Raw genomic sequence first — 25162 nt, 5'->3', positions numbered from 1 at the left:
AAAATATATATATATGAAATAACCCCTACACTCACAGTTCAGTTCAGTTGGGTTCAGTCACTCAGTTGTGTCCGACTCTTCGAGACCCCATGAATCGCAGCACGCCAGGCCTCCCTGTCCATCACCAAATCCCGGGGTTCATTCAGACTCACGTTCATCGAGTCAGTGATGCCATCCAGCCATCTCATCCTCTGTCGTCCCCTTCTCCTCCTGCCCCCAATCCCTCCCAGCATCAGAGTCCTTTCCAATGAGTCAACTCTTTGCATGAGGTGGCCAAAGTACTGGAGTTTCAGCTTTAGCATCATTCCCTCCAAAGAAATCTCAGGGCTGATCTCCTTCAGAATGGACTGGTTGGATCTCCTTGCAGTCCAAGGGACTCTCAAGAGTCCTCGCCAACACTACAGTTCAAAAGCATCAATTCTTCAGTGCTCAGCCTTCTTCACAGTCCAACTCTCACATCCATACATGACCACGGGAAAAAGCATAGCCTTGACTAGACAGACATTTGTTGGCAATGTAATGTCTCTGCTTTTGAATATGCATCAAGGTTGGTCATAACTTTCCTTCCAAGGAGTAAGAATCTTTTAATTTCTTGGCTGCAGTCACCATCTGCGGTGATTTTGGAGCCCAGAAAAATAAAGTCTGACACTGTTTCCACTGTTTCCCCATCTATTTGCCATGAAGTGGTGGGACCAGATGCCATGATCTTCGTTTTCTCAATGTTGAGCTTTAAGCCAACTTTTTCACTCTCCACTTTCACTTTCATCAAGAGGCTTTTGAGTTCCTCTTCACTTTCTGCCATAAGGGTGGTGTCATCTGCATATCTGAGGTTATTGATATTTCTCCTGGCAATCTTGATTCCAGCTTGTGCTTCTTCCAGTCCAGCGTTTCTCATGATGTACTCTTCATATAAGTTAAATAAGCAGGGTCACAATATACAGCCTTGACATACTCCTTTTCCTATTTGGAACCAGTCTGTTGTTCCATGTCCAGTTCTAACTGTTGCTTCCTGACCTGCATACAGATTTCTCAAGAGGCAGGTCAGGTGGTCTGGTATTCCCGTCTCTTTCAGAATTTTCCATCGTTGACTGTGATCCACATAGTCAAAGGCTTTGGCATAGTCAATAAAGCAGAAATAGATGTTTTTCTGGAACTCTCTTGCTTTTTCCATGACCCAGTGGATGTTGGCAATTTGAACTCTGGTTCCTCTGCCTTTTCTAAAACCAGCTTGAACATCTGGAAGTTCACGGTTCATGTATTGCTGAAGCCTGGCTTGGAGAATTTTGAGCATTACTTTACTAGCATGTGAGATGAGTGCAATTGTGCAGTAGTTTGAGCATTCTTTGAAATTGCCTTTCTTTGGGATTGGAATGAAAACTGACCTTTTCCAGTCCTGTGGCCACTGTTGAGTGTTCCAAATTTGCTGGCATGTTGAGTGCAGCACTTTCACAGCATCATCTTTCAGGATTTGGAATAGTTCAACTGGAATTCCATCACCTCCACTAGCTTTGTTCATAGTGATGCTTTCTAAGGCCCACTTGATTTCACATTCCAGGATGTCTGGCTCTAGGTGAATGATCACACCATCGTGATTATCTGGGTTGTGAAGATCTTTTTTGTATAGTTCTTCTGTGTATTCTTGCCATCTCTTCTTAATATCTTCTGCTTCTGGTAGGTCCATACCATTTCTGTCCTTTATCGAGCCCATCTTTGCATGAAGTGTTCCCTTAGTATCTCTAATTTTCTTGAAGAGATCTCTAGTCTTTCCCATTCCATTGTTTTCCTCTATTTCTTTGCATTGATCTCTGAGGAAGGTTTTCTTATCTCTTTTTGCTATTCTTTGGAACTCTGCATTCAGATGCTTATATCTTTCCTTTTTTCCTTTGGTTTTCGCTTCTCTTCTTTTCACAGCTATTTGTAAGGCCTCCCCAGACAGCCATTTTGCTTTTTTGCATTTCTATTCCATGGGGATGGTCTTATTCCCTGTCTCCTGTACAATGTCACGAGCCTCATTCCATAGTACATCAGGCACTCTATCTATCAAATCTAGGCCCTTATATCTATTTCTCACTTCCACTGTGTAGTCATAAGGGATTTAATTTAGTCATACCTGAATGGTCTAGTGGTTTTCCCTACTTTCTTCAATTTAAGTCTGAATTTGGCAATAAGGAATTCATGGTCTGAGCCACAGTCAGCTCCTGGTCTTGTTTTTGTTGACTGTATAGAGCTTCTCCATCTTTGGCTGCAAAGAATATAATCAATCTGATTTCAGTGTTGACCCTCTGGTGATGTCCATGTGTAGAGTCTTCTCTTGTGTTGTTGGAAGAGGGTGTTTGCTTTGACCAGTGCATTTTCTTGGCAAAACTCTATTAGTCTTTGCCCTGCTTCATTCCATATTCCAAGGCCAAATTTGCCTGTTACTCCAGGTGTTTCTTGACTTCCTACTTTTGCATTCTAGTCCCCTATAATGAAAAGGACATCTTTTTTGGGTGTTAGTTCCAAAAGGTCTTGTAGGTCTTCATAGAACCGCTCAACTTCAGCTTCTTCAGCGTTACCCTCACAGAGCTGACACTATAAACAACTTCAAGGAAATGTTATAGGTTTTATGATGAGAGTACAGTCATGGCACAATGGAGTCACAAGCTGTAGTGCTAAAGTGAAAGAAAAAGAAAAACAACTTCTTATATTTATTTCTGACTATTAAAGATCTTAGATAATTATTTCACATTGACATTTTAAACTTTTATGTTGAAGATACAAAAAAAGATGTATAAATACCAATCTGAGTGTAAAATGTGTAACTAATCTTCCAAATACTTTTCATTCATTAAAATGAACAGTAGCCATTTCCAGAATACAAATAAAATTTTAATTAAATATGTGTATATGTGAGACTTAATTTGAAGATCTAGATTAAAATTATTGCCTTAATACTTATCAGTCCATGAAATTAAGAAAAGTACTGAAACTCTGAACTCCAATTTTATGATTCCTAAATATTATTTTCTACCTATTGGGCAGAGTCATCATCAGAAATGAGATATGTGTGAAGTGCACATAGAATGTTATATGAATCATAGCTATTATGAGTCCATGTGAGCATCTTTCCCATTGTAGTATAGTGTGTAATATATCTAGGCCTTACTTACTGCTAATTAAGAAATGCCCATTTTTGTATTCTTAGCACCTAGAAGAATACCCAGCATCTGATAAATATATAACACTTGATGAAAAAATTAGCCTACTGATAATTGTTTCTATATATAGGCTTGAACCTAAAAGTAACAATTCCACAATGTTTCAGAATATTTAGTTTTTATCTGAATATTTATAGAAAAGATCAGATCAGATCAGATCAGATCAGTTGCTCAGTTGTGTCTGACTCTTTGTGACCCCATGAGTCCCAGCACACCAGGCCTCCCTTTCCATCACCAACTCCTGGAGTTCACTGAGAGTCACCTCCATTGAGTCAGTGATGCCATCCAGCCATCTCATCCTCTGTCGTCCCCTTCTCCTCCTGCCCCCAATCCCTCCCAGCATCAGAGTCTTTTCCAATGAGTCAACACTTCGCATGAGGTGGCCAAAGTACTGGAGTTTCAGCTTTAGCATCATTCCTTCCAAAGAAATCCCAGGGCTGATCTCCTTCAGAATGGACTGGTTGGATCTCCTTGCAGTCCAAGGGACTCTCAAGAGTCTTCTTCAACACCACACTTCAAAAGCATCAATTCTTCAGTGCTCAGCCTTCTTCACAGTCCAACTCTCACATCCATACATGACCACAGGAAAAATCATAGCCTTGACTAGACGAACCTTTGTTGGCAAAGTAATGTCTCTGCTTTTGAATATGCTATCTAGGTTGGTCATAACTTTCCTTCCAAGGAGTAAGTGTCTTTTAATTTCTTGGCTGCAGTCACCATCTGCGGTGATTTGGAGCCCAGAAAAATAAAGTCTGACACTGTTTCCACTGTTTCCCCATCTATTTGCCATGAAGTGGTGGGACCAGATGCCATGATCTTCGTTTTCTGAATGTTGAGCTTTAAGCCAACTTTTTCACTCTCCTCTTTCACTTTCATCAAGAGGCTTTTGAGTTCCTCTTCACTTTCTGCCATAAGGGTGGTGTCATCTGCATATCTGAGGTTATTGATATTTCTCCCGGCAATCTTGATTCCAGCTTGTGTTTCTTCCAGTCCAGCATTTCTCATGATGTACTTTGCATAGAAGTTAAATAAACAGGGTGATAATATACAGCCTTGACATACTCCTTTTCCTATTTGGAACCAGTCTGTTGTTCCATGTCCAGTTCTAACTGTTGCTTCCTGACCTGCATACAGATTTCTCAAGAGGCAGGTCAGGTGGTCTGGTATTCCCGTCTCTTTCAGAATTTTCCACAGTTGACTGTGATCCAGATAGTCAAAGGCTTTGGCATAGTCAATAAAGCAGAAATAGATGTTTTTCTGGAACGCTCTTGCTTTTTCGATGACCCAGCGGATGTTGGCAATTTGATCTCTGGTTCCTCTGCCTTTTCTAAAACCAGCTTGAACATCTGGAAGTTCACGGTTCATGTATTGCTGAAGCCTGGCTTGGAGAATTTTGAGCATTACTTTACTAGCATGTGAGATGAGTGCAATTGTGCGGTAGTTTGAGCATTCTATGGCATTGCCATTCTTTGGGATCAGAATGAAAACTGACCTTTTCCAGTCCTGTGGCCACTGCTGAGTTTTCCAAATTTGCTGGCATATTGAGTGCAGCACTTTCACAGCATCATCTTTCAGGATTTGGAATAGCTCAACTGGAATTCCATCACCTCCACTAGCTTTGTTCATAGTGATGCTTTCTAAGGCCCACTTGACTTCACATTCCAGGATGTCTGGCTCTAGGTCAGTGATCACACCATTGTGAGTATCTGGGTTGTGAAGATCTTTTTTTTTTTGTACAGTTCTTCTGTGTATTCTTGCCATCTCTTCTTAATATCTTCTGTTTCTGTTAGGTCCATACCATTTTTGTCCTTTATCAAGCCTATCTTTGCATGAAATGTTCCTTAGAAACATTTAGAAAAGAGAAAGCTTAATATTTGAAAATATTTATATTTTATGGTGGTAATATTTAATCCATATAGCTAGATCTTCCAGTACAGTACAAATATTCAATTAATTGTAACCAATGTATGGACACTGCTTTTTATATTTGAATTCTTAAAGTTAGAATACAACATTCCATGGTATGTCAGCCAAGTAGAGGAATTCAGTTTTAGTCTTGGTAACATTTATATTATTCTAGAGGTTATTCTGGGCAAATAGACACAGATGCATCCACTCCATAAGTGTACTCAAAAATTTTGATATTTTTACTAAACAGAAAATAGTAAACAAATTCTGTATCAATAATTATAATTATTTATAAAAGCTGTATAAGACTCTACTTTGTGGGTATACTATAATAATAGACAGTCTTGACTATTGTAAATAGTGCTATTATGAACACAGGAGTGAATGTCTTTTTAAATTAGAGTTTTGACTAGATATATGCCAAGGAGTTGGATTGTTGGATCATAAGGCAACTCTATTTTTAGTTGTTTTTTTTTTTTTTTTTCCTGAGGAACCTCCATACTGGTATCCATAGTTATTAAAATTTTATGCTCCCAAAAACAATGTACAAGAATTCCAGTTACCATATCCTCATCAATATTTATTGTCATTTTTTTTTCTTTTGAGAATAGTCATTGTTATCCTTATTGCCAAATTCAGACTTTAAATTGAAAAAGTAGGGAAAACCACTAGAACCACTAGACCGTTCAGGTATGACCTAAATCAAACCCTTATGGCTATACAGTGGAAGTGAGAAATAGATTTAAGGGACTAGATCTGATAGACAGAGTTCCTGATGAACTATGGATGGAGGTTCGTGACATTCTACAGGAGACAGACGAAAACCATCCCCAAGAAAAAGAAATGCAAAAAAGCAAAATAGCTGTCTGAAGAGGCCTTACAAACAGCTGTGAAAAGAAGGGAAGCTAAAGGCAAAGGAGAAAAGGAAAGATATGCTCATTTGAATGCAGAGTTCCAAAGAATAGCAAGGAAAAATAAGAAAGCCTTCCTCAGTGATCAATGCAAAGATATAGAGGAAAACAATAGAATGGGGAAGACTAGAGATCTCTTCAATAAAATTAGAGCTACCAAGGGAATATTTCATGCAAAGATGGGCTCAGTAAAGGACAGAAATGGTAGGGACCGAACAGAAGCAGAAGATATTAAGAAGAGGTGGCAAGAATACACAGAAGAACTGTACAAAAAAGATCTTCATGACCCAGATAATCATGATGGTGTCATCACTTACCTAGAGCCAGGCATCCTGGAATATGAAATCAAGAGGGCTTTAGGAAACATCACTACAAACAAAGCTAGTGGAGGTGATGGAATTCCAGTTGAGCTATTTCAAATCCTAAAATAATAATTTCAAATCCTAAAATCCTACCACACAATTGCACTCATCTCACATGCTAGTAAAGTAATGCTCAAAATTCTAGAAGCCAGGCTTCAACAATACGTAAACCGTGAACTTCCAGATGCTCAAGCTGGTTTTAAAAAGGCAGAGGAACCAGAGATCAAATTGCCAACATCTGCTGAATCATTGAAAAAGCAAGAGCATTCCAGAAGAGCATCTATTTCTGCTTTATTGACTATGCCAAAGCCTTTGACTGTGTGGATCACAATAAACTATGGAAAAACCTCCAAGAGATGGAAATGCCAGACCACCTTACCCGCCGCCTATGAAATCTGTATGCAGGCCAGGGAGCAACAGTTAGAAGTAGACATGGAACAGACTGGTTCAAAATAGGAAAAGGAGTATGTCAAGGATGTATATTGTCACCCTGCTTATTTAACTTATATGCAGAGTACATCATGAGAAATGCTGGGCTGGATGGAGCATAAGCTGGAATTAAGATTCCTGGGAGAAATATCAATAACCTCAGATATTCAGATGACACCACCCTTATGACAGAAAGTGAAGAACTAGAGCCTCTTGATGAAAGTGAAAGAGGAGAGTGAAAAAGTTGATTCAAAGCTCAACATTCAGAAAACTAAGATCATGGCATCTGGTCCCATCGCTTACTGGCAAGTAGATGGGGAAACAGTGGCAGACTTTACTTTTTTGGGCTCCAAATTCACTGCAGATGGTGATTGCAGCCATGAAATTAAAAGACGCTTATGCCTTGGAAGGAAAGTTATGACCAACCTAGACAGAATATAAAAAAACAGAGACATTACTTTGCCAAGAAAGGTCCATCTAGTCAAGGCTATGGTTTTTCCAGTAGTCATGCACGGATGTCAGAGTTGAACTATAAGGAAAGCTGAGCATCACAGAATTGATGCTTTTGAACTGTGGTGTTGGAGAAGTCTCTTGCGGGTCCCTTGGACTGCAAGGAGATCCAACCAATCCATCCTAAAGGAAATCAGTCCTGAATATTCATTGGAAGGACCAATATCAAAGCTGAAACTCCAGTACTTTGGCCACCTGATGCGAAGAACTGACTTTTGGAAAAGACCCTGATGCTGGGAAAGATTGAAGGCGGGAGGAGAAGGGGACAACAGAAGTTGAGATGGTTGGATGGCATCACTGACTCAGTGGGCATGAGTCTGCATAAACTCCGGGAGTTGGTGATGGACAGGGAAGTCTGGCGTGCTGCAGTCCATGGGATCACAAGGAGTTGGAAATGAGCAACTGAACTGAACTAAACTGATGCAGTAAGGAAATAAACTGAACCTCACATCAAATTATTAGAAAGTGGAAAATTCCCATCAGATCTTAAACAAAAAGTGTCCAGCAGTAGCATAATCAACCATAAATATGCTATTTAGAGAATCCAACAGGAAAAACACCAGTGAATTAAAAAGAAAAGAATTAGAGAAAAGAAAGCAAGAAGAAGGAAGGAAGGAAGAAGGAAAGAAAGAGAAAGTTCTACTGGGTTGAGTGATATGAGTGAAACTGAATTATGAACCGTTTCCAAAACTCTTGATTTCATCATGCCAGTTTGAATTTTTGCACTCTCTTTTGTGGTTGTAAATGTTGTTTTCTTTTTCTTAGTACACCCCAAATCAACTTTGCCCACCCCTGTGAAAACCACACCGAGACTGCATTTCAGATGATTTATTTTCTTAGACCAAAAAATTACTTTCACTTTAATCCTGCTGGCTCACTGTCTCCCAAAGCATTCTGCACACCCCACAGTGGTGTCCATGATAAATAGCTCTTGTGGGGTTAGTCTTCCCACTTCTTCAAATCTCTTTCTTTTCCAAATTTTTCAGTAATTTTCAAAAACAAGTTTCATTCTTTTCTTTTTTTTTTTTTTTTTATCAAAAAGGCACTAGTTACACATGGTCTCAGCTACTTGTCCTTTCCATATCTGTAATTCTAGCCAGACTTAATCGACCTAGAACAGAGATTCATGCCTATATTGCTAGCAGCTTCTGAGAATACTAATGTTTTCGTAAGTGCTCAACATTCATCATTCCATATAAATGTTCGGATTATTTGAACAAAGATTTTTTTAACTGGATCTATCCATAATACAAAAGAATTTTTCTTTCAATTAGTTTGGATTGTTACTAATGCATATTACTTAAATCTAAAATGAGATAGTTTCAGCATCAGTTTTGCTCCCTTTCTATTTTGTTTTTATTCTGTTGCTATCTACAGAGTAAATATTAAAATATCTTGTTTATATAAACAAAAATAATGGGAAAGGAAATTTGCTATCAGTGGGAATTCTTGAGCTTCTTCTTTATTTTTTATATTCAAAATAAATAATACTTGTTCTAAAATTTATTTTTAATGACTTAATAGTTATAAGTTTACTAGGTCCTCCTTCAACTTGATTGAAACCAAGCATCTGAGAACATTGTATTTGGGTCATTTTCTTTATTATTTTTGAAGAAATATCAAAAATATTTTATTGAAACATATAAAATAGCTAATGTAATTATATTTGCTATATAACCATGTATATAGTTATATTTGCTATATTTTTACTTAGAGACACAACATTCAAATCTATATAGCCAGAAACTCCTGAGGAAATAAAAATAGTATTAACTTCAATATAATTTTGCAATCTGCTTTTTTTTTTTAATAAAATACTTTTATCTTATAAATCCCACGGATGGAGGAGCCTGGTAGGCTGCAGTCCATGGGGTCGCTAAGAGTCGGACACGACTGAGCGACTTCCCTATCACTTTTCACTTTCATGCATTGGAGAAGGAAATGGCAACTCACTCCAGTGTTCTTGCCTAGAGAATCCCAGGGACGGGGGAGCCTGGTGGGCTGCCATCTCTGGGGTCGCACAGAGTAGGACACAATTGAAGTGACTTAGCAGCAGCATTCCATAAAAATATTTATTAAAATGTTCAAATTTCAGATTTTTCAATGTCAAACTAATCAATCAGATCAGACACACTGCCAGGAAAAAAAAAATTTATTTTTGTAAAAATAATCCAATGCTATATGATGCTAAAACTGTCCGTTATTTAGGATGCAAAATGTTATAATAATATATATTATGTTTATTTCATAAGTATACATCATTCATATTATAAATTTTAGTGTGAAGTTTTGGGGAATAGTTCAGTTCAGTTCAGTCGCTCAGTCGTGTCTGACTGTTTATGACCCCATGAATCGCAGCACACAAGGCTTCCCTGTCCAAGACCAACTCCCGGAGTTTACCCAAACTCATGTCCATCGAGTCAGTGATGCCATCCAGCCATCTCATCCTCTGTTGTTCCCTTCTCCTCCTGCCCCCAATCCCTCCCAGCATCAGGATCTTTTCCAATGAGTCAACTCTTCATATAAGGTGACCAAAGTATTGGAATTTCAACTTCAGCCTCAGTCCTTCCAATGAACACCCAGGACTGGTCTCCTTTAGGATGGACTGGTTGATCTCCTTGCAGTCCAAGGCACTCTCAAGAGTCTTCTCCAACACCACACTTCAAAAGCATCAATTCTTCGGCACTTGGCTTTCTTCACAGTCCAACTCTCACATCCATATATGACCACGGGAAAAACCATAGCCTTGACTAGACAGACCTTTGTTGGCAAAGTAATGTCTCTGCTTTTTAATATGCTGTCTAGGTTGGTCATAACTTTTCTACCAAGGAGTAAGCATCTTTTAATTTCATGGCTGCAATCACCATCTGCAGTGATTTTGGAGCCCCCCAAAATAAAGTCTGTTACTGTTTCCACTGTTTCCCCATCTATTTCCCATGAAGCGATGGGACCAGATGCCATGATCTTTGTTTTCTGAATGTTGAGTTTTAAGCCAACTTTTTCACTCTCCACTTTCACTTTCATCAAGAGGCTTTTTAGTTCCTCTTCATTTTCTGCCATAAGGGTGGTGTCATCTGCATATCTGAGGTTACTGATATTTCTCCTGGCAATCTTGATTCCAGCTTGTGCTTCTTCCAGCCCACGTTTCTCATGACGTACTCTGCATATAAGTTAAATAAGCAGGGTGACAAAATACAGCCTTGACGTACTCATTTTCCTAGTATAGGCAAATGATAAATAGGATCTGAAATACGTAATATCAATGAGAATATAAAGAAAAAGGAAATATAATGGATATTTTTAAGTATAATTAATATTCACTATTTGGATATAGAGAAAAGTGGCAATGAAACAAAGAAATGAAAGATGACACTGACTCTTTTTTGTTTTGTCTTGTTAACTAGAAAAAAATAATAATGCTGTTGAAAAAAATAAGGAAACTGCAAGAGGAAGTCCAGATGATGTGGAGGGAAATTCAACAAATTCAGTTTTGGACATATTGATGCATGAATACCAGAAATCTTTCCCATCATTTAACAGAAAGCTACAAGTGCAGCAATGAAACCTGGAAAAGAAACTAGTGATTGAAATGTAACTTCTGAAGTAATTTCATTTAAGTGACTGCTGAAGTCATTGACCAACCTAGACATCATATTAAAAAGCAGAGACATTACTTTGGCAACAAAGGTCCCTCTAGTCAAAGCTATGGTTTTTCCAGTAGTCATGTATGGATGTGAGAGTTGAACAATAAACAAAGATGAGCACCGAAGAATTGATGCTTTTGAATTAGTGGTGTTGAAGACTCTTGAGAGTCCCTTGGACTGCCAAGAGATCCAACTGATCCATTGTTAAGGAAATCAGTCCTGAATATTTATTGGAAGGACTGATGCTGAAGCTGAAATTCCAATACTTTAGCCACCTGATGCGAAGAACTGAGTCATTTGAAAAGACCCTGATGCTGGGAAAGATTGAGGGTGGAAGGGAAGGGGCCGACAAAGGATGAGATGGTTGTATGGCATCACCAACTCAATGGACATGAGTTTGAGTAGGCTCTGGGAGTTGGTGATGGGCAGGGAGGCCTGGCATGCTGCAGTCCATGGGGTCGCAAAGAGTTGGACTCGAGTGAGTGACTGAGCTAACTGACTGACATGATTGGAAAACTCAATAGCAAGAGAAAAAAGTGCTAAGGAGGAGTAATCCAAAATAGGTTGAAGAATGAACAATGAAATATGTTTCCAATGATCAGGAAAGAGTATTAAAGATAACAAGCAAGGAATACACCCAAGGAGTGGAAGAAAGCAAAGAGAATACCATTGTATGGAAGCCAAAGGAGGAAGGAGCTTCCAGTAGGGTTTGTAATGAATAATTTTAAGTCCTATAGAGATATTAAGATAAGTGTAGAAAGAAAAATAAATCTCTGAAACCACTTCTTGCTTATTTTTGAAAGCTAGTTTTATTGAAGTACTGGCTAGAAAACAGATTTTATAGGGATAAGATTTAATAAGTATTGTAAATACTCTTAACTAGAAAAGTAGCTCATAGTGAAAAGAGGAGAGATATGGCAGCAAGCTGAAGGGACAGTCATGTAAATTAAGGTTTTATTCTTGCTTTGTTTTTTAATGTAGAATGGATCCAAACATTCTGGGACTTACTGCAGACACCAGAGTGAGAAGCAACAAAAAGTGAAACAGGAGAAAGCAGAATGAAATGGAGCCTTTGGCACAAACAGTGGCATTAGGATAAGGAAGAAAAGGCCGTTATACTTTGAAGATATCAAGGTAGAAGAAAAAGCACTGTGGTGAATAAATGTGGGAATTTTTGTCGTTGTCTCCACTTATTTGCAGAAGCGATGAAGTGATGATTAGAATTGTTTTGACAGTGTTAGAAGCCTAGAAAAAAAATTAACTGCTGCTTTAGGACTTCGACTATATAGGCAAACTAAAAATTACCAAAAAAAGAAACTCTATCATAATTACAGATTTGGAATACAATTTGATCGTGTGGTTTCACTTTTTCTAGCAATACTTTGTGACAAGAGGAAAATCGGTTGGGTGAGGTGTTTTGGGAGGGATGAAGCATTCTATTTTCAGAATTGACAATAGGTAGATGGTGGTAAATTAATGATGCTGAAGATTTAAATCACTAAATGACTCTCATAGAATGGTTAGTAATGGCTTGAGATGTGGGGATAATAGCTAGAATACTTATGACTGCAAGTATACAATTAGGCCAAGAAAGTAAATGCCATAATCAGTTTGATGAGTGAACTTGAATTTTTGATAAAGATAAAGGATTGGCATTCTCATGTAGCTTTGGTCATCTCCAAAAACTCCACTATGGAAAATGAATATTTTTTAAGACATAAATTCCAACACAGCAGCTGTACAGAATGCCTCACATGTTTGTGTGTGCTAAGTCGTTTCAGTCGTGTCTGACTTTTTGTGACCCACAGACTGTAGCCCGCCAGGCTCCTCTGTCCATGGGCTTCTCCAGGCAAGCATGCTGGAGTAGGTTGCCTGCCAATCCCTTCTCCAGAGGATCTTTCCGACCCAGGGATTGAACCCACATCTCTTGTCTCTTGCATGGGCTGGTGGGTTCTTTACCACTAGTGCCGCCAGGGAAGCCCACAGAAGTAATCAATTCATTTGCTGTTCAGTCGCTAAGTACTATCCAACTCTTTGAGACCCCATGGACTGCAGCATGCCACCTTCCCTCTCCTTCACTATCTCATGGAGATTGCTCAAACTCATGTCCATTGAGTGGGTGATGTCATCCAACCATCTCAACCTCTGTCGTCCCTTCTCCTTCTGCCCTTAATCTTACCCAGCATCAGGGGTTTTCCATTGAGTCAGCTGTTCACACCAGGGGGCCAAAGTATTGGAGCTTCAGCTTCAGCATCAGTCCTTCCAATGAATATTCAGGACTGATTTCCTTTAGGATTGACTGGTTTGATCTCTTTGCTGTCCAAGGAACTCTCAAGAGCCTTCTCCAGCATCACAGTTTGAAAGCATCAATTCTTCAGTGCTCAGCCTTTTTTATGATCCAACTCTCAAATCTGACATGACTACTGGAAACACCATATCTTTGACTATATGGGCCTTTGTTGGCGAAGTGATGTCTTTGCTTTTTAATAAGCTGTCTAGGTTTGTCATCGCTTTTCTTCCAAGGAACAAGCATCTTTTAATTTCATGGCTGCAGTCATCATCCACAGTGATTTTGGAGCCCAAGAAAATAAAATCTGTCAATATTTCCCCTTTTCCCCCATGTATTTGCCATGAAGTGATGGCACCAGGCGCCATGATCTTCGTTTTTTGCATATTGTGTTTAAAGCCAGCTTTTTCATGGTCCTCTTTCACCTTCATCAGGAGGTTTTTTAGTTCCTCTTTGCTTTATGCCACTAAAGCGGTATCATCTGCTTATCAGGGGTTGTTGGTATTTCTCCAGGAAATGTTGATTTGAGGGCAAGATAAAAAGCTATGGGAGAGATTTCTGAAAGAGGATTAAAGATGAAAAAAGAACTAATGCTGAAAATATTAAAAAGAAATATATTCAACTCAAAGAACATTTTAATTGAGAATTGTCCAAATACATAAAGTAATACAATTAATTTCAAGTGAAACAAAAAGGCAGCAAAGAAAGAAAAGTATACTATTCTGCATGAATCAGCTATAAATATTGACAAAGGTGAACTGTTTCAAACACTGAATAATAATCTAGTGAAATTTAAATCAGAACTATATTGGAAAGAGTTTTTTGTGTAAGGTAGGGATGGTCAAAAGACTAAATCCTAAGCTTTCATATATATCTAAAGAAATAATTTATAGATAACATCTAATAAGTAAAAATCAAGAGCTATTAATATCAATTTATTTATAGAAAAATACATATTTTAAAATTTGCTAATAGATATGAGAAACAGAAAATTAGAATCTTAACTCAAAAAAATTGTACATTAACATTTTAAAATATGCACCATAACTTTTCCAAAATAATAACTTCTTTTTTATAAATGAGTTTTGATAAGAGTGAAGCAAAAGTTGTATTGAAAGTACAAGAGATTCAAACTGTATGTTGAAGATTTTGGAGGGGGAGAAATTCAGAAAGATACCAGAGTCAAATTAAGGCTCTGGCACTTGGGAGCAAGAAGTAAATGCAGCTGAAACTCCAGGGGCTGAAGAAGTTGAGAAACTAGTGACAATGTATTTGGAGGATTGGCATAGAGAAGATGCATGAGCAGTACTAACTTTCTGGAAGAGAACACATGAAAAATTCAAAGCCAAGGTCTGACTGATAGCTCTAACTCTGAAAATATGAATCACATGATTTAAAACCAAGGCAGTAAGATAATTGAAAGCTAGAAATTTGGACTCAATTGTAAGAAATCTTCAGCTAGAGGCTCACTGAAGTATTAAATATTGGCAATTCAAACATTTTCTCATGACTCTCCTCTTATTCATAAGACTTTGTGCTTGTATGAGCCTCATATTAGTCTATGGCTAATGTTTTTATGGTAGTGATAGTACTGAGGGGAGTAGGGACAAGCCATCTTCATTTCATCAGAAGAATCATTCTCATGAAGAAGGGAGGTTCCACCATTTTTTACAAAACTGAAGAAAGAAAGGTTGGACTCACCTCTCCACCAAGTGTCATAGGATGTTGTCTGCTCATATCCTACCTTGCAAGATAGAAACACAGTCAAGGAGAAAGATTCCCTAAGTGCCTCAAATCATACTAAAGAAATCATTGGAAATTGTTTATTTGTCTCACGCTTTCCATACGACGTTTATGTTTTTATCATTCTAATTAAATTACACCAAAGTGTGAAATAAATGTGTTTGCTCTTTTTATCATGGTTTATCTGGCTAAGAATAACGAAAATCATGCATGCTCTTTCTGTAAAAGCTTTACGGAATAGTCTGAAGTGTTGAAAGAAGCAGACTGATATAGGTGGGCTCTTGATGTCACTTAACTCTTACAAGTTTATGGCTAATGTTTTCATGGTAGTGATAGTACTGATGGAGGGGAGGAGGCCATTTTCATTTTATCTATTTATTAACTTTCGCACTTCAGCAAACAACTGTAACAAATTGCCATGGGAGAAGGGGAAATGAAATGAGAAAACAGGATGATTTTTAGATTCTATCTTGTTTGTCATACTAAAAACCACAAACAAAAAAGTAGTTTAAGGAGTCATTGAGGGAGAGTAAGTATGGAATTCCATCGTGGAAATTTTATAATCACTTTCCTAAAAATAACTACATTTTAATTGCCAAAGGAAAAAAATCTACATAAATAAGAACCATCATGAAAAACGAACCATTGTGATGAAGGAAACAAAGAGAGATTAAATTCAAATCAAAGTATTTGCTTAATAGCTTAAGCAGTTGCTAATGTTTATATATTACAATGTGAATTATAATGCTTGGATAATGAATTTGTTGCTTTTTGAAAAGTCATGAACATTTCAACTCACAACTTCTCATACTAAACAGATATGCAAATATTGTTAAGATGATTGTCTATTTTACAATAAGGTTAATTTTGATAAAAGGCACATTAACTCTATAATCATAATAGGGCTAATCAAGACTGGGTTTGATCAAGAAAGCAACAAAGGTAATGAGAAAGGAAAAAAAAAATAGCTAATTTGGATAATTTAGGCCAATACAATAATTTTTGTTTTTAAATAGAAGGGTTGGATTCTTTTTGGCCTGATGTAAAATGAAAAACAGATGATTTCTTTTCATTTACCTTCTTTTGTGGAACTTATTAAATATATTCTGATTGTGTATTATTGTGAGCATGGAGATTGTAAGGAAATCTTGAAAGTAGATAGTTGTAGTTACCATCCAACTAAAGCTGAATATATATTTTGCTAAAGAAAGTAACAAAGCTCCCATGGTTTATATTTATTTCAATCCTGACTTTTTTCCATATAGTGGTTATATTAAAATATTTGAAGTGCATATTCAGTGCACTAATTAGAAGCTAAATTAAATGTTTGTTTTTAACATTAGAAATCTTTTTAATGCTTAACCATTTTGAAATTAAAAAAGAATAGGACATCATTCTATGTAATTCTGACTATTATTTGAACCATAGACTCAGAATTTTGAAATTGAAATGGACCTCAGATTTCACAGGGTGATATCTGTTCATGTTTCAAGAGAGGGAACTGAGGCTAAAAGACTTTGTGAGATTTGACCAAAGACACATAGATATTGAATAATAACTCTCTCCTTATGTTTCACAAATGTGCAATCATACATCTATTTACAACTAACAAAACAAAGGTTTAAGAGCTAGCATGGCTTCCTGAAAAATACACAATTATTTGATGGAAGATCTGGGACTCAAACCTAAATATAATTTAATTTTTTCTTCATATCTCCTAGAGTGGTTAAACTTCATTAATTTTGTGTGATTAAATATTCAGTTCAATCTTTTCCCTGAGCTCCAGATTTTATTTCCAACTGCCTATTTGACATCTCCACTTAAATTCTTGCAGGTAGCTCAACTTTAATATGCCCCAAATTAAACTTATGATTTTTTCCTATTCAAATTGATTTCCTATTGCTGCTCCACAGTCAGTTCATTTCAGTTAATGGTACCATCCTGCCCCCTTGCCCTATTAAAGTCAGAGAATGGCATTGAAACATGTAAAATATCATGTATGAAATGAGTTGCCAGTCCAGGTTTGATGCACGATACTGGATGCTAGGGGCTGGTGCACTGGGATGACCCAGAGGGATGGAATGGGGAGGGAGGAGGGAGGAGGGTTCAGGATGGGGAACACATGTATACCTGTGGCGGATTCATTTTGATATTTGGCAAAACTAATACAGTTATGTAAAGTTTAAAAATAAAATAAAATTTAAAAAAAAAAAAAAAAAGAAAGTTAGCAATAATTAAATTCTCTCTTTCCCTCATTCTCCACATGTTGGCTCTATTTCCAAGACACATCTTGAGCGTGTGTCTGTTCTCTACTGCCGGTGTCACCCCCTTAAACCAGAGCATCTCAGTTACGTTGCTTCTGTTATCATCTGATCTCCAGCACTACTATAACACCCTTTCCATTATCCACACAATAGGCTCTGTTGTTTTCTTAGAGAGTAAAGAAATCAAGTGACTCACCTGCCAAAGAACTGTGAATACATATTTTTACACTTCAAATCAAACTAAGCTACTTAGCCCATGAGGACTTACCTGATCTAACTGCAGTTCTTCTTTTACACTCTCCCCACCCCTCATGAATGGTAAAAAATCTGCCTGCAATGTGGGAGACCTGGGTTCAATCCCTGGGTTCAATCCCTGAAGAAGGGAATGGCAACCCACTCCCAGTATTCTTGCCTGGAGAATTCCATGGGGAGAGGAGCCTAGCGGGCAACACTCCATGGGGTCACAACTGAGTGACTAACACCACCATTCATAATTTTCTAACTATTCTGTTTTCTTTCATTTTCTTGAACACTGAAAGACTTCTCCACTTCGGGCCTTTAGTATTTTCTTTAGACTGGGCCACTCCATCCCTTGTTTTTCTCATGACTAAACTGAGGTGACACCTTCTGTGGTAGGTAATGCCTACCATGGCCCCAAATGAACCCTGTCTCCTGTTATCCCCTCCCCTTCAATAACTTTCTTCTAAGCAATAAGATGAATTTGATTTTTTTTTTTTAATTTGAAAGTTGCTCAGTCATGTCCAACTCTTTTGCAAACCCATGGACTATACTGTCCATGGAATTCTCCAGGTCAGAACACTGGAGTGGGTCACTTTTCCCTTCTCCAAGGCATCTTCCCAATCCAGTGATTAAACCCAGATCTCCCACATTGCGGGCAAATTCTTTACCAGTTTAACCACAAGGAAAGCCCAAGAATACTGGAGTGGATAGCCTAGCCCTTCTCCAGCAGATCTTTCAGACCCAGGAATTGAACTGGGGTCTCCTGAATTGCAGGTGGATTCTTTACAAACTGAGCTATCAGGGAAGCCCAAACAATAAGATATCTCAACCTAAGAGGGGATCTCACTCTATCATTAGATTACAAGATTCTGGTTTCCATCTTGCAAGAACACTCTCACTCTTATTGGCTTCAATAAAGCCAGGTGCCATGTTGACAAGTTAATGTGGTAAGGACCTGAGGCAGACCCCAGCCAAAAGCTATGTATTGGAGTGCTCAGTCCAGTAACCTAAACAGAATTGAATCTTGCTAGCAATACATAATTGAGCTTGAAGAGCCTTCTTCCACAAACAAGCCTCCACATGAGACTTTAGCTCTGGCAAACACTTTGATTACAGTCTTGTGAAAACCATTAAAGCAGAGGATCAAACCGAGCCAATACATGACTCTAGATACAGAGAAACTATGAGATAATAAAAATGTGTTGCTTTAAGCCACTAATGCAGAAATAGATTCCTAAGATATCCTGTTTATTGTGATCCACAAAGTCAAAGTCTTTGGCATAGTCAATAAAGCAGAAATAGATGTTTTTCTGGAACTCTCTTGCTTTTTTGATGATCCAGTCAATGTTGACAATTTGATCTCTGGTTTCTCTGCCTTTTCTAAAACCAGCTTGAACAACTAGAAGTTCACAGTTCATGTATTGCTGAAACCTGGCTTGGAGAATTTTGAGCATTACTTTACTAGCGTGTGAGATGAGTGCAATTGTGCGGTAGTTTGAGCATTCTTTGCATTGCCTTTCTTTGGGATTGGAATGAAAACTGACCTCCAGTCCTGTGGCCACTGCTGAGTTTTCCAAATTTGCTGCATATTGAGTACAGCACTTTCGCAGCATCATCTTTTAGGATTTGAAATAGCTCAACTGGAATTCCATCACCTCAACCAGCTTTGTTCGTAGTGATGCTTCCTAAGGCCCACTTGACTTCATATTCCAGGATGTCTGGCTCTACGTGAGTGATGACACCATCGTGATTATCTGGGTCATGAAGATCTTTTTTGTACAGTTCTTCTGTGTATTCTTGCCACCTCTTCTTAATATCTTCTGCTTCTGTCAGGTCCCTACCATTTCTGTCCTTTATCGAGCCCATCTTTGCATGAAGTGTTCCCTTAGTATCTCTAATTTTCTTGAAGAGATCTCTAGTCTTTCCCATTCTGTTGTTTTCCTCTATTTCTTTGCATTGATCACTGAGGAAGGCTTTCTTATCTCTCCTTGCTATTCTTTGGAACTCTGCATTCAGATGTTTATATCTTTCCTTTTCTCCTTTGCTTTTCACTTCCCTTCTTTTCACAGCTATTTGCAAGGCCTCCTCAGACAGCCATTTTGCCTTTTTGCATTTCTTTTTCTTGGGGATGGTCTTGATTCCTATCTCCTGTACAATGTCATGAACTTCCATCCATAGTTCATCAGGCACTCTATCTATCAGACCTAGTCCCTTAAATCTATTTGTCACTTCCACTGTATAGTCATAAGGGATTTGATTTAGGTCATACCTGAATGGTCTAGTGGGTTTCTCCACTTTCTTCATTTTAAGTCTGAATTTGGCAATAAGGAGTTAATGATCCAAGCCACAGTCAGCTCCTGGTCTTGTTTTTGCTGACTGTATAGAGCTTCTCCATCTTTGGCTGCAAAGAATATAATCAATCTGATTTCAATGTTGACCATCTGGTGATGTCCATGTGTAGAATCTGCTCTTGTGCTGTTGGAAGAGGGTGTTTTCTATGACCAGTGTGTTCATTTGGCAGAACTATATTAGCGTTTGCCCTGTTTCATTCCGTATTCCAAGTCCAAATTTGCCTGTTACTCCAGGTGCTTCTTGACTTCCTACTTTTACATTCCAGTCCCCTATAATGAAAAGAACATCTTTTTGGGGGTGTTAGTTCTAGAAGGTCTTGTAAGTCTTTGTAGTACTGTTGAACTTCAGCTTCTTCAGCGTTACTGGTTGGGGCATAGACTGGTTGGGGCATAGACATAAAATGGAAAATTCTGAATAGGATGGGCATACCAGACCACCAGACCTGCCTTGAGAAACCTATATGCATATCAGGAAGCAACAGTTAGAACTGGACATGGAACAACAGACTGGTTCCAAATAGGAAAAGGAGTACGTCAAGGCTGTATATTGTCACCATGCTTATTTAGCTTATATGCAGAGTACATCATAAGAAATGCTGGGTAGGCTGGAGGAAGCACAGGCTGAAATAAAGATTGCCGGGAGAAATATCAATAACCTCAGATATGCAGATGACACCACCTTTATGACAGAAGGTAAAGAAGAACTGAAGAGTCTCTTGATGAAAGTGAAAGAGGAGAGTGAAAAAGTTGGCTTAAAGCTCAACATTCAGAAAACGAATATCATGGCATTTGGTCCCATCACTTCATGGCAAATAGATGGGAAACAGTGGAAACAGTGGAGGACTTTATTTTTCTGGGCTCCAAAATCACTGCAGATGATGATTGCAGCCATGAAATTAAAAGATGCTTACTCCTTAGAAGGAAAGTTATGACCAACCTAGATAGCATATTGAAAAGCAGAGACATTATTTTGTCAACAAAGGTCTGTCTGGAAAAATAAATGGTTTTTCCAGTGGTCATGTATGGATGTGAGAGTTGGACTATAAAGAAAGGTGAGTGCCGAAGAATTGATGCTTTTGAACTGTGGTGTTGGAGAAGACTCTTGAGAGTCCCTTGGACTGTAAGGAGATCCAACCAGTCCATCCTAAAGGATATCAGTCTGGGTGTTCATTGGTAGGACTGATATTGAAGCTGAAACTCCAGTACTTTGGCCACCTGATGCGAAAAGCTGACTCATTTGAAAAGACCCTGATGCTGGGGAAGATTGAAGGCAGGAGAAGGGGACGACAGAGGATGAGATGGTTGGATACTATCACTGTCTCAATGGACATAGGTTTTGGTGAACTCTGGGAGTTGGTGATGGACAAGGAGACCTGGCGTGCTGCGGCTCTTTGGGGTCGCAAAGAGTCAGACACGACTGAATGACTGAATTGAACTGAACTGAAATGATAAGGTATTGAATATAGTTCCCTGTGCTATACAGTAGATCCCTGATGGTTATCTACTTTATATATGCTAGTATGTATCTGCTAATCCCAAATTCCTAATTCATCCCCTCTTTTGCCTTTGATAAATATGTTTCCTTTTTATGTGTGTGAGTCTGTTTCTGTTTCATCAATAGAGTTCTTCATACTATTTTTTACTCTCCACATATAAGTGATATCATATGATATTTGTCTTTTTCTGTCTGACTGAAATCACTTAGTATGACAATCTCTAGAGGTCCTTCCATGTTGCTGCAAATGACATTATTGCATTCTTTTTTATGGCTGAGTAATATTTCATTATATATTTGAATGCATATAGATGTGTATCATATCTTCTTTATCTCTTCATCGGCCGATGGACATTTAGGTTGCTGCCATATTTTAGCCATTGTAAATAGTGATACTATGAATATTGGGGAGCATATATCTTTTTTTTTTTTCCTGAGAAATCTGTATGCAGGTCAAGAAGTAACAGAACTGGACATGGAACAACAGACTGGTTTCAAATCTGGAAAGGAGTACATCAAGGCTGTATCTTGTCACCCTGCTTACTTAACTTATATGCAAAATACATCATGCAAAATGCTGGGCTGGATGAAGCACAAGCTGGAATCAAGTATGCTGAGAGAAATGCTAATAACCTCAGAAACACAGATGACACCACCCTTATGGCAGAAAGCAAAGAAAAACTAAAGAGCCTCTTGATGAAAGTGAAAGAAGAGAGTGAAAAAGTTGGCTTAAAACTCAACGATGCTTGGGGCTAGTGCACTGGGACGACCCAGAGGGATGGTATGGGGAGGGAGGAGGGAGGAGGGTTCAGGATGGGGAACACATGTATACCTGTGGCGGATTCATTTTGATATTTGGCAAAACTAATACAATTATGTAAAGTTTAAAAATAAAATAAAATTAAAAAAAAAAACCTCAACATTCAAAAGACTAAGATCGTGGCATTAGTCCCATCACTTCATGGCAAATAGATGGGGAAACAATGGAAACAGTGACAGACTTTATTTTCTTGGGCTCCAAAATCACTGCAGATGGTGACTGTAGCCAGGAAATTAAAAGCAACTTGCTCCTTGGAAGAAAAACTATGACCAACCTAGACAGCATATTAAAAAGCAGAGACATTACTTTGCTAACAAAGGTCCGTCTAGTGAAATCTATGGTTTTTCCAGTAGTCATGTATGGATGGACTATAAAGAAAGCTGAGCACCAAAGAATTGATGCTTTTGAAATGTGGTGTTGGAGAAGACTCTCGAGAGTCCCTTGGGCTGCAAGGAGATCCAACCAGTCCATCTTAAAGGATATCAGTCCTGAATATCCATTGGAAGGACTGATGTTGAAGCTGAAATTCCAATACTTTGACCACCCAGTGTAAAGAACTGACTGTTTGGAAGAGACACTGATGCTGGGAAAGACTGAAGGCAGGAGAAGGGGATGACAGAGGATGAGGGAGTTAGCTGGAAGGCATTGCTGACTCAGTGGACATGAGTGGGAGCAAGCTCCAAGAGTTGGTGATGGACAGGGAAGCCTGGCATGCTGAGGTCCATGGCGTCACAAAGAGTTAGACATGACTGAGCGACTGAACTGAACTGATCTTTTTGTATTGGAGTTTTCGTCTTTTCGAGATATATAATATGATACGATATGATACATGATATATGATCTTGATATCCCAAGTGTGGATTGCTGGATCATGTGGTAACTCTATTTTCAGTTTTGTAAACAATCTCTATACTATTTTCCATAGCGGCTGCCTCAGTTTACATTTACCACCAGTAGTATAGAAGGGTTCTCTTTTTTCTGTACATTCTCCTGCATTTGTTATTTGTGGGCTTTTTGATGATGGCCTCCTGACATATTTGACCTGATGCCTTGCTGTAGTTTTGATTTGCATTTCTCTAATAATTAAAATATTGTGCATCTTTTCATGTTGCCTGTTGGCCATCAGTATGTCTTCTTTAGAAAAATGTCTTAAGTCTTCTGCCCATTTTTTTAATTGTTGTGTTTTTTTTTTTGCTTTTTTAAAATCACTGATTTAGTTTTAATGTCACCTATTAAAAGCTCAAATTGATTTATCTACTCCTTTCTCTGCATACTTTTTTGGTTGGGTTCCCCTACACCGTTGTGAGATCTCTGAGTTGAAATGAGATATATATCACTGTATTATGTATGATCCAGTCTTCCTTTTTGTTTCTTTCTACTCCAGGGTGCTTATGAAGATTTATATGCTCATTAGAGTCATAGCATTCTCATTTCAAGATATCAGAATTTTTCTTTATTTTCATTGTATTCCAATATGTTCTGGTTTCCTAGAATAAAACCTTCCTTTTTTTTTTTTTTAAGCATTATATTCTGAAGAGAAATAAAGGTTTGAAGTTAGATGTACTTCACAACATTACTATTTTTTGCTTGTCTATGTAAACAAGATAAGGTACCATAGTATTATTTGGTGAATTCAATCAACATAGTATAGTCAATCTGTATAATTCATGCCTTAACAATTGCCTGTTTCTGATGTGCAGAGAATGTTTTTTTTTGTTGTTGTTGTTTTTTGCTTGGTTAATCAAGAGAATTGCTTTGCTTCTCCACTTCGCTTTTCTTTTGTAGACACAGTCAGATACCAGAAAAGCTAAACCCACCTTGAACTCTTCAGATAATTCAGAAGGCTTCCATCTTGCTTGTGACTCCACAGAATATTAATTCTTCTTCTTTGGGGAATACTTGCAACTTAAGTGTCTCAATCACTTATGTGAAGCAGCTGTCAAAATTGTCTGATTCTACATTTATTTTTTTTGAGTCTGCATCTTTAAAGCACATCTTAATTATCATAATGCATTTAAGACTTTGCACAGAATTATTTTTAAATGATTAAGAGCTTAATGGAAGACACTGAATTATTTGGTTTATTTTCCTTTGTTTTGCCAAGAAGTTGCCTTTCCAGTGTCATCTAATGACTGATAATAATTCCTATGACTTTCTGTTTGACCTTGTTGTTTTTCAGTTGCTCAGTCCTCTCTAACTCCTTGGGATCCCATGGACTGCAGCACACCAGGCTTCCCTGTCTTTCACCGTCTCCTGAAGTTTGCTCAAACTCATGTCCATTGAGTCGGTGATGCCATACAACCATCTCATCTCTATCTGCATATATGTGTGTGTGTGTGTATGCTTACTCAATGTGTCCAACTCTGTGACCTCAGGGACTGTGACCTGCTAGGCTCCTCTGTCCATGGGATTTCCGAGGCAGGAATACTGGAGTGGGTTTCCATTTCCTCCTCCAGGGGATCTTCCCAACCAGGGGATTAAACCCCATCTCCTGCATTGGCAGGTGGACTTTTGTTTACCACTAGAGCCTCCTGGGAAGCCCATATGTGTATATGTAATTTCCTCCCAAGGGACAATCTCAACAGCTCAATGTAAAAGCTGAACTTAATAAAAGCTGGATGTTATCACATTGGAATTATTACCATTATTCATGTTAATTGTCACATTTTCTTTTCTTTTATTCAATCTATTGGTAAATTGTAGTAAGTGGAGTCGGAGAAGGCAATGGCATCCCACTCCAGAACTCTTCCCTGGAAAATCCCATAGATGGAGGAGCCTGGTGGGCTGCAGTCCATGGGGTCGCTAAGAGTCAGACACGACTGAGCGACTTCACTTTCACTTTTCATTTTCATTAACTGGAGAGGAAATGGCAACCCACTCCAGTGTTCTTGCTTGGAGAATCCCAGGGATGAGGGAGCCTGGTGGGCTACCATCTCTGGGGTCACACAGAGTCAGACACGACTGAAGCTACTTAGCAGAAGCAGCAGCAGCAGCAGCAGTA

At 38.3% G+C, this 25162-nt stretch overlaps 1 long non-coding RNA gene across 1 annotated transcript in view; it reads left to right on the top strand.

The window, feature by feature from the left end:
- The window catches only part of LOC129644762 (uncharacterized), a 30511-nt gene extending 5729 nt beyond the window's left edge, over positions 1-24782 (top strand). Inside the window, exons 2-3 of the long non-coding RNA XR_008710968.1 lie at positions 11943-12095; positions 24341-24782. This is a non-coding gene — a long non-coding RNA (uncharacterized LOC129644762). The remainder of the gene's footprint in view (positions 1-11942; positions 12096-24340) is intronic.
- The last annotated feature ends 380 nt before the right edge of the window (positions 24783-25162 follow it).

This window comes from Bubalus kerabau, chromosome 2, assembly GCF_029407905.1.
Source record: "Bubalus kerabau isolate K-KA32 ecotype Philippines breed swamp buffalo chromosome 2, PCC_UOA_SB_1v2, whole genome shotgun sequence".
Classification (NCBI taxonomy): domain Eukaryota; kingdom Metazoa; phylum Chordata; class Mammalia; order Artiodactyla; family Bovidae; genus Bubalus; species Bubalus kerabau.
This window is presented reverse-complemented; position numbering and strand designations above follow the sequence as displayed.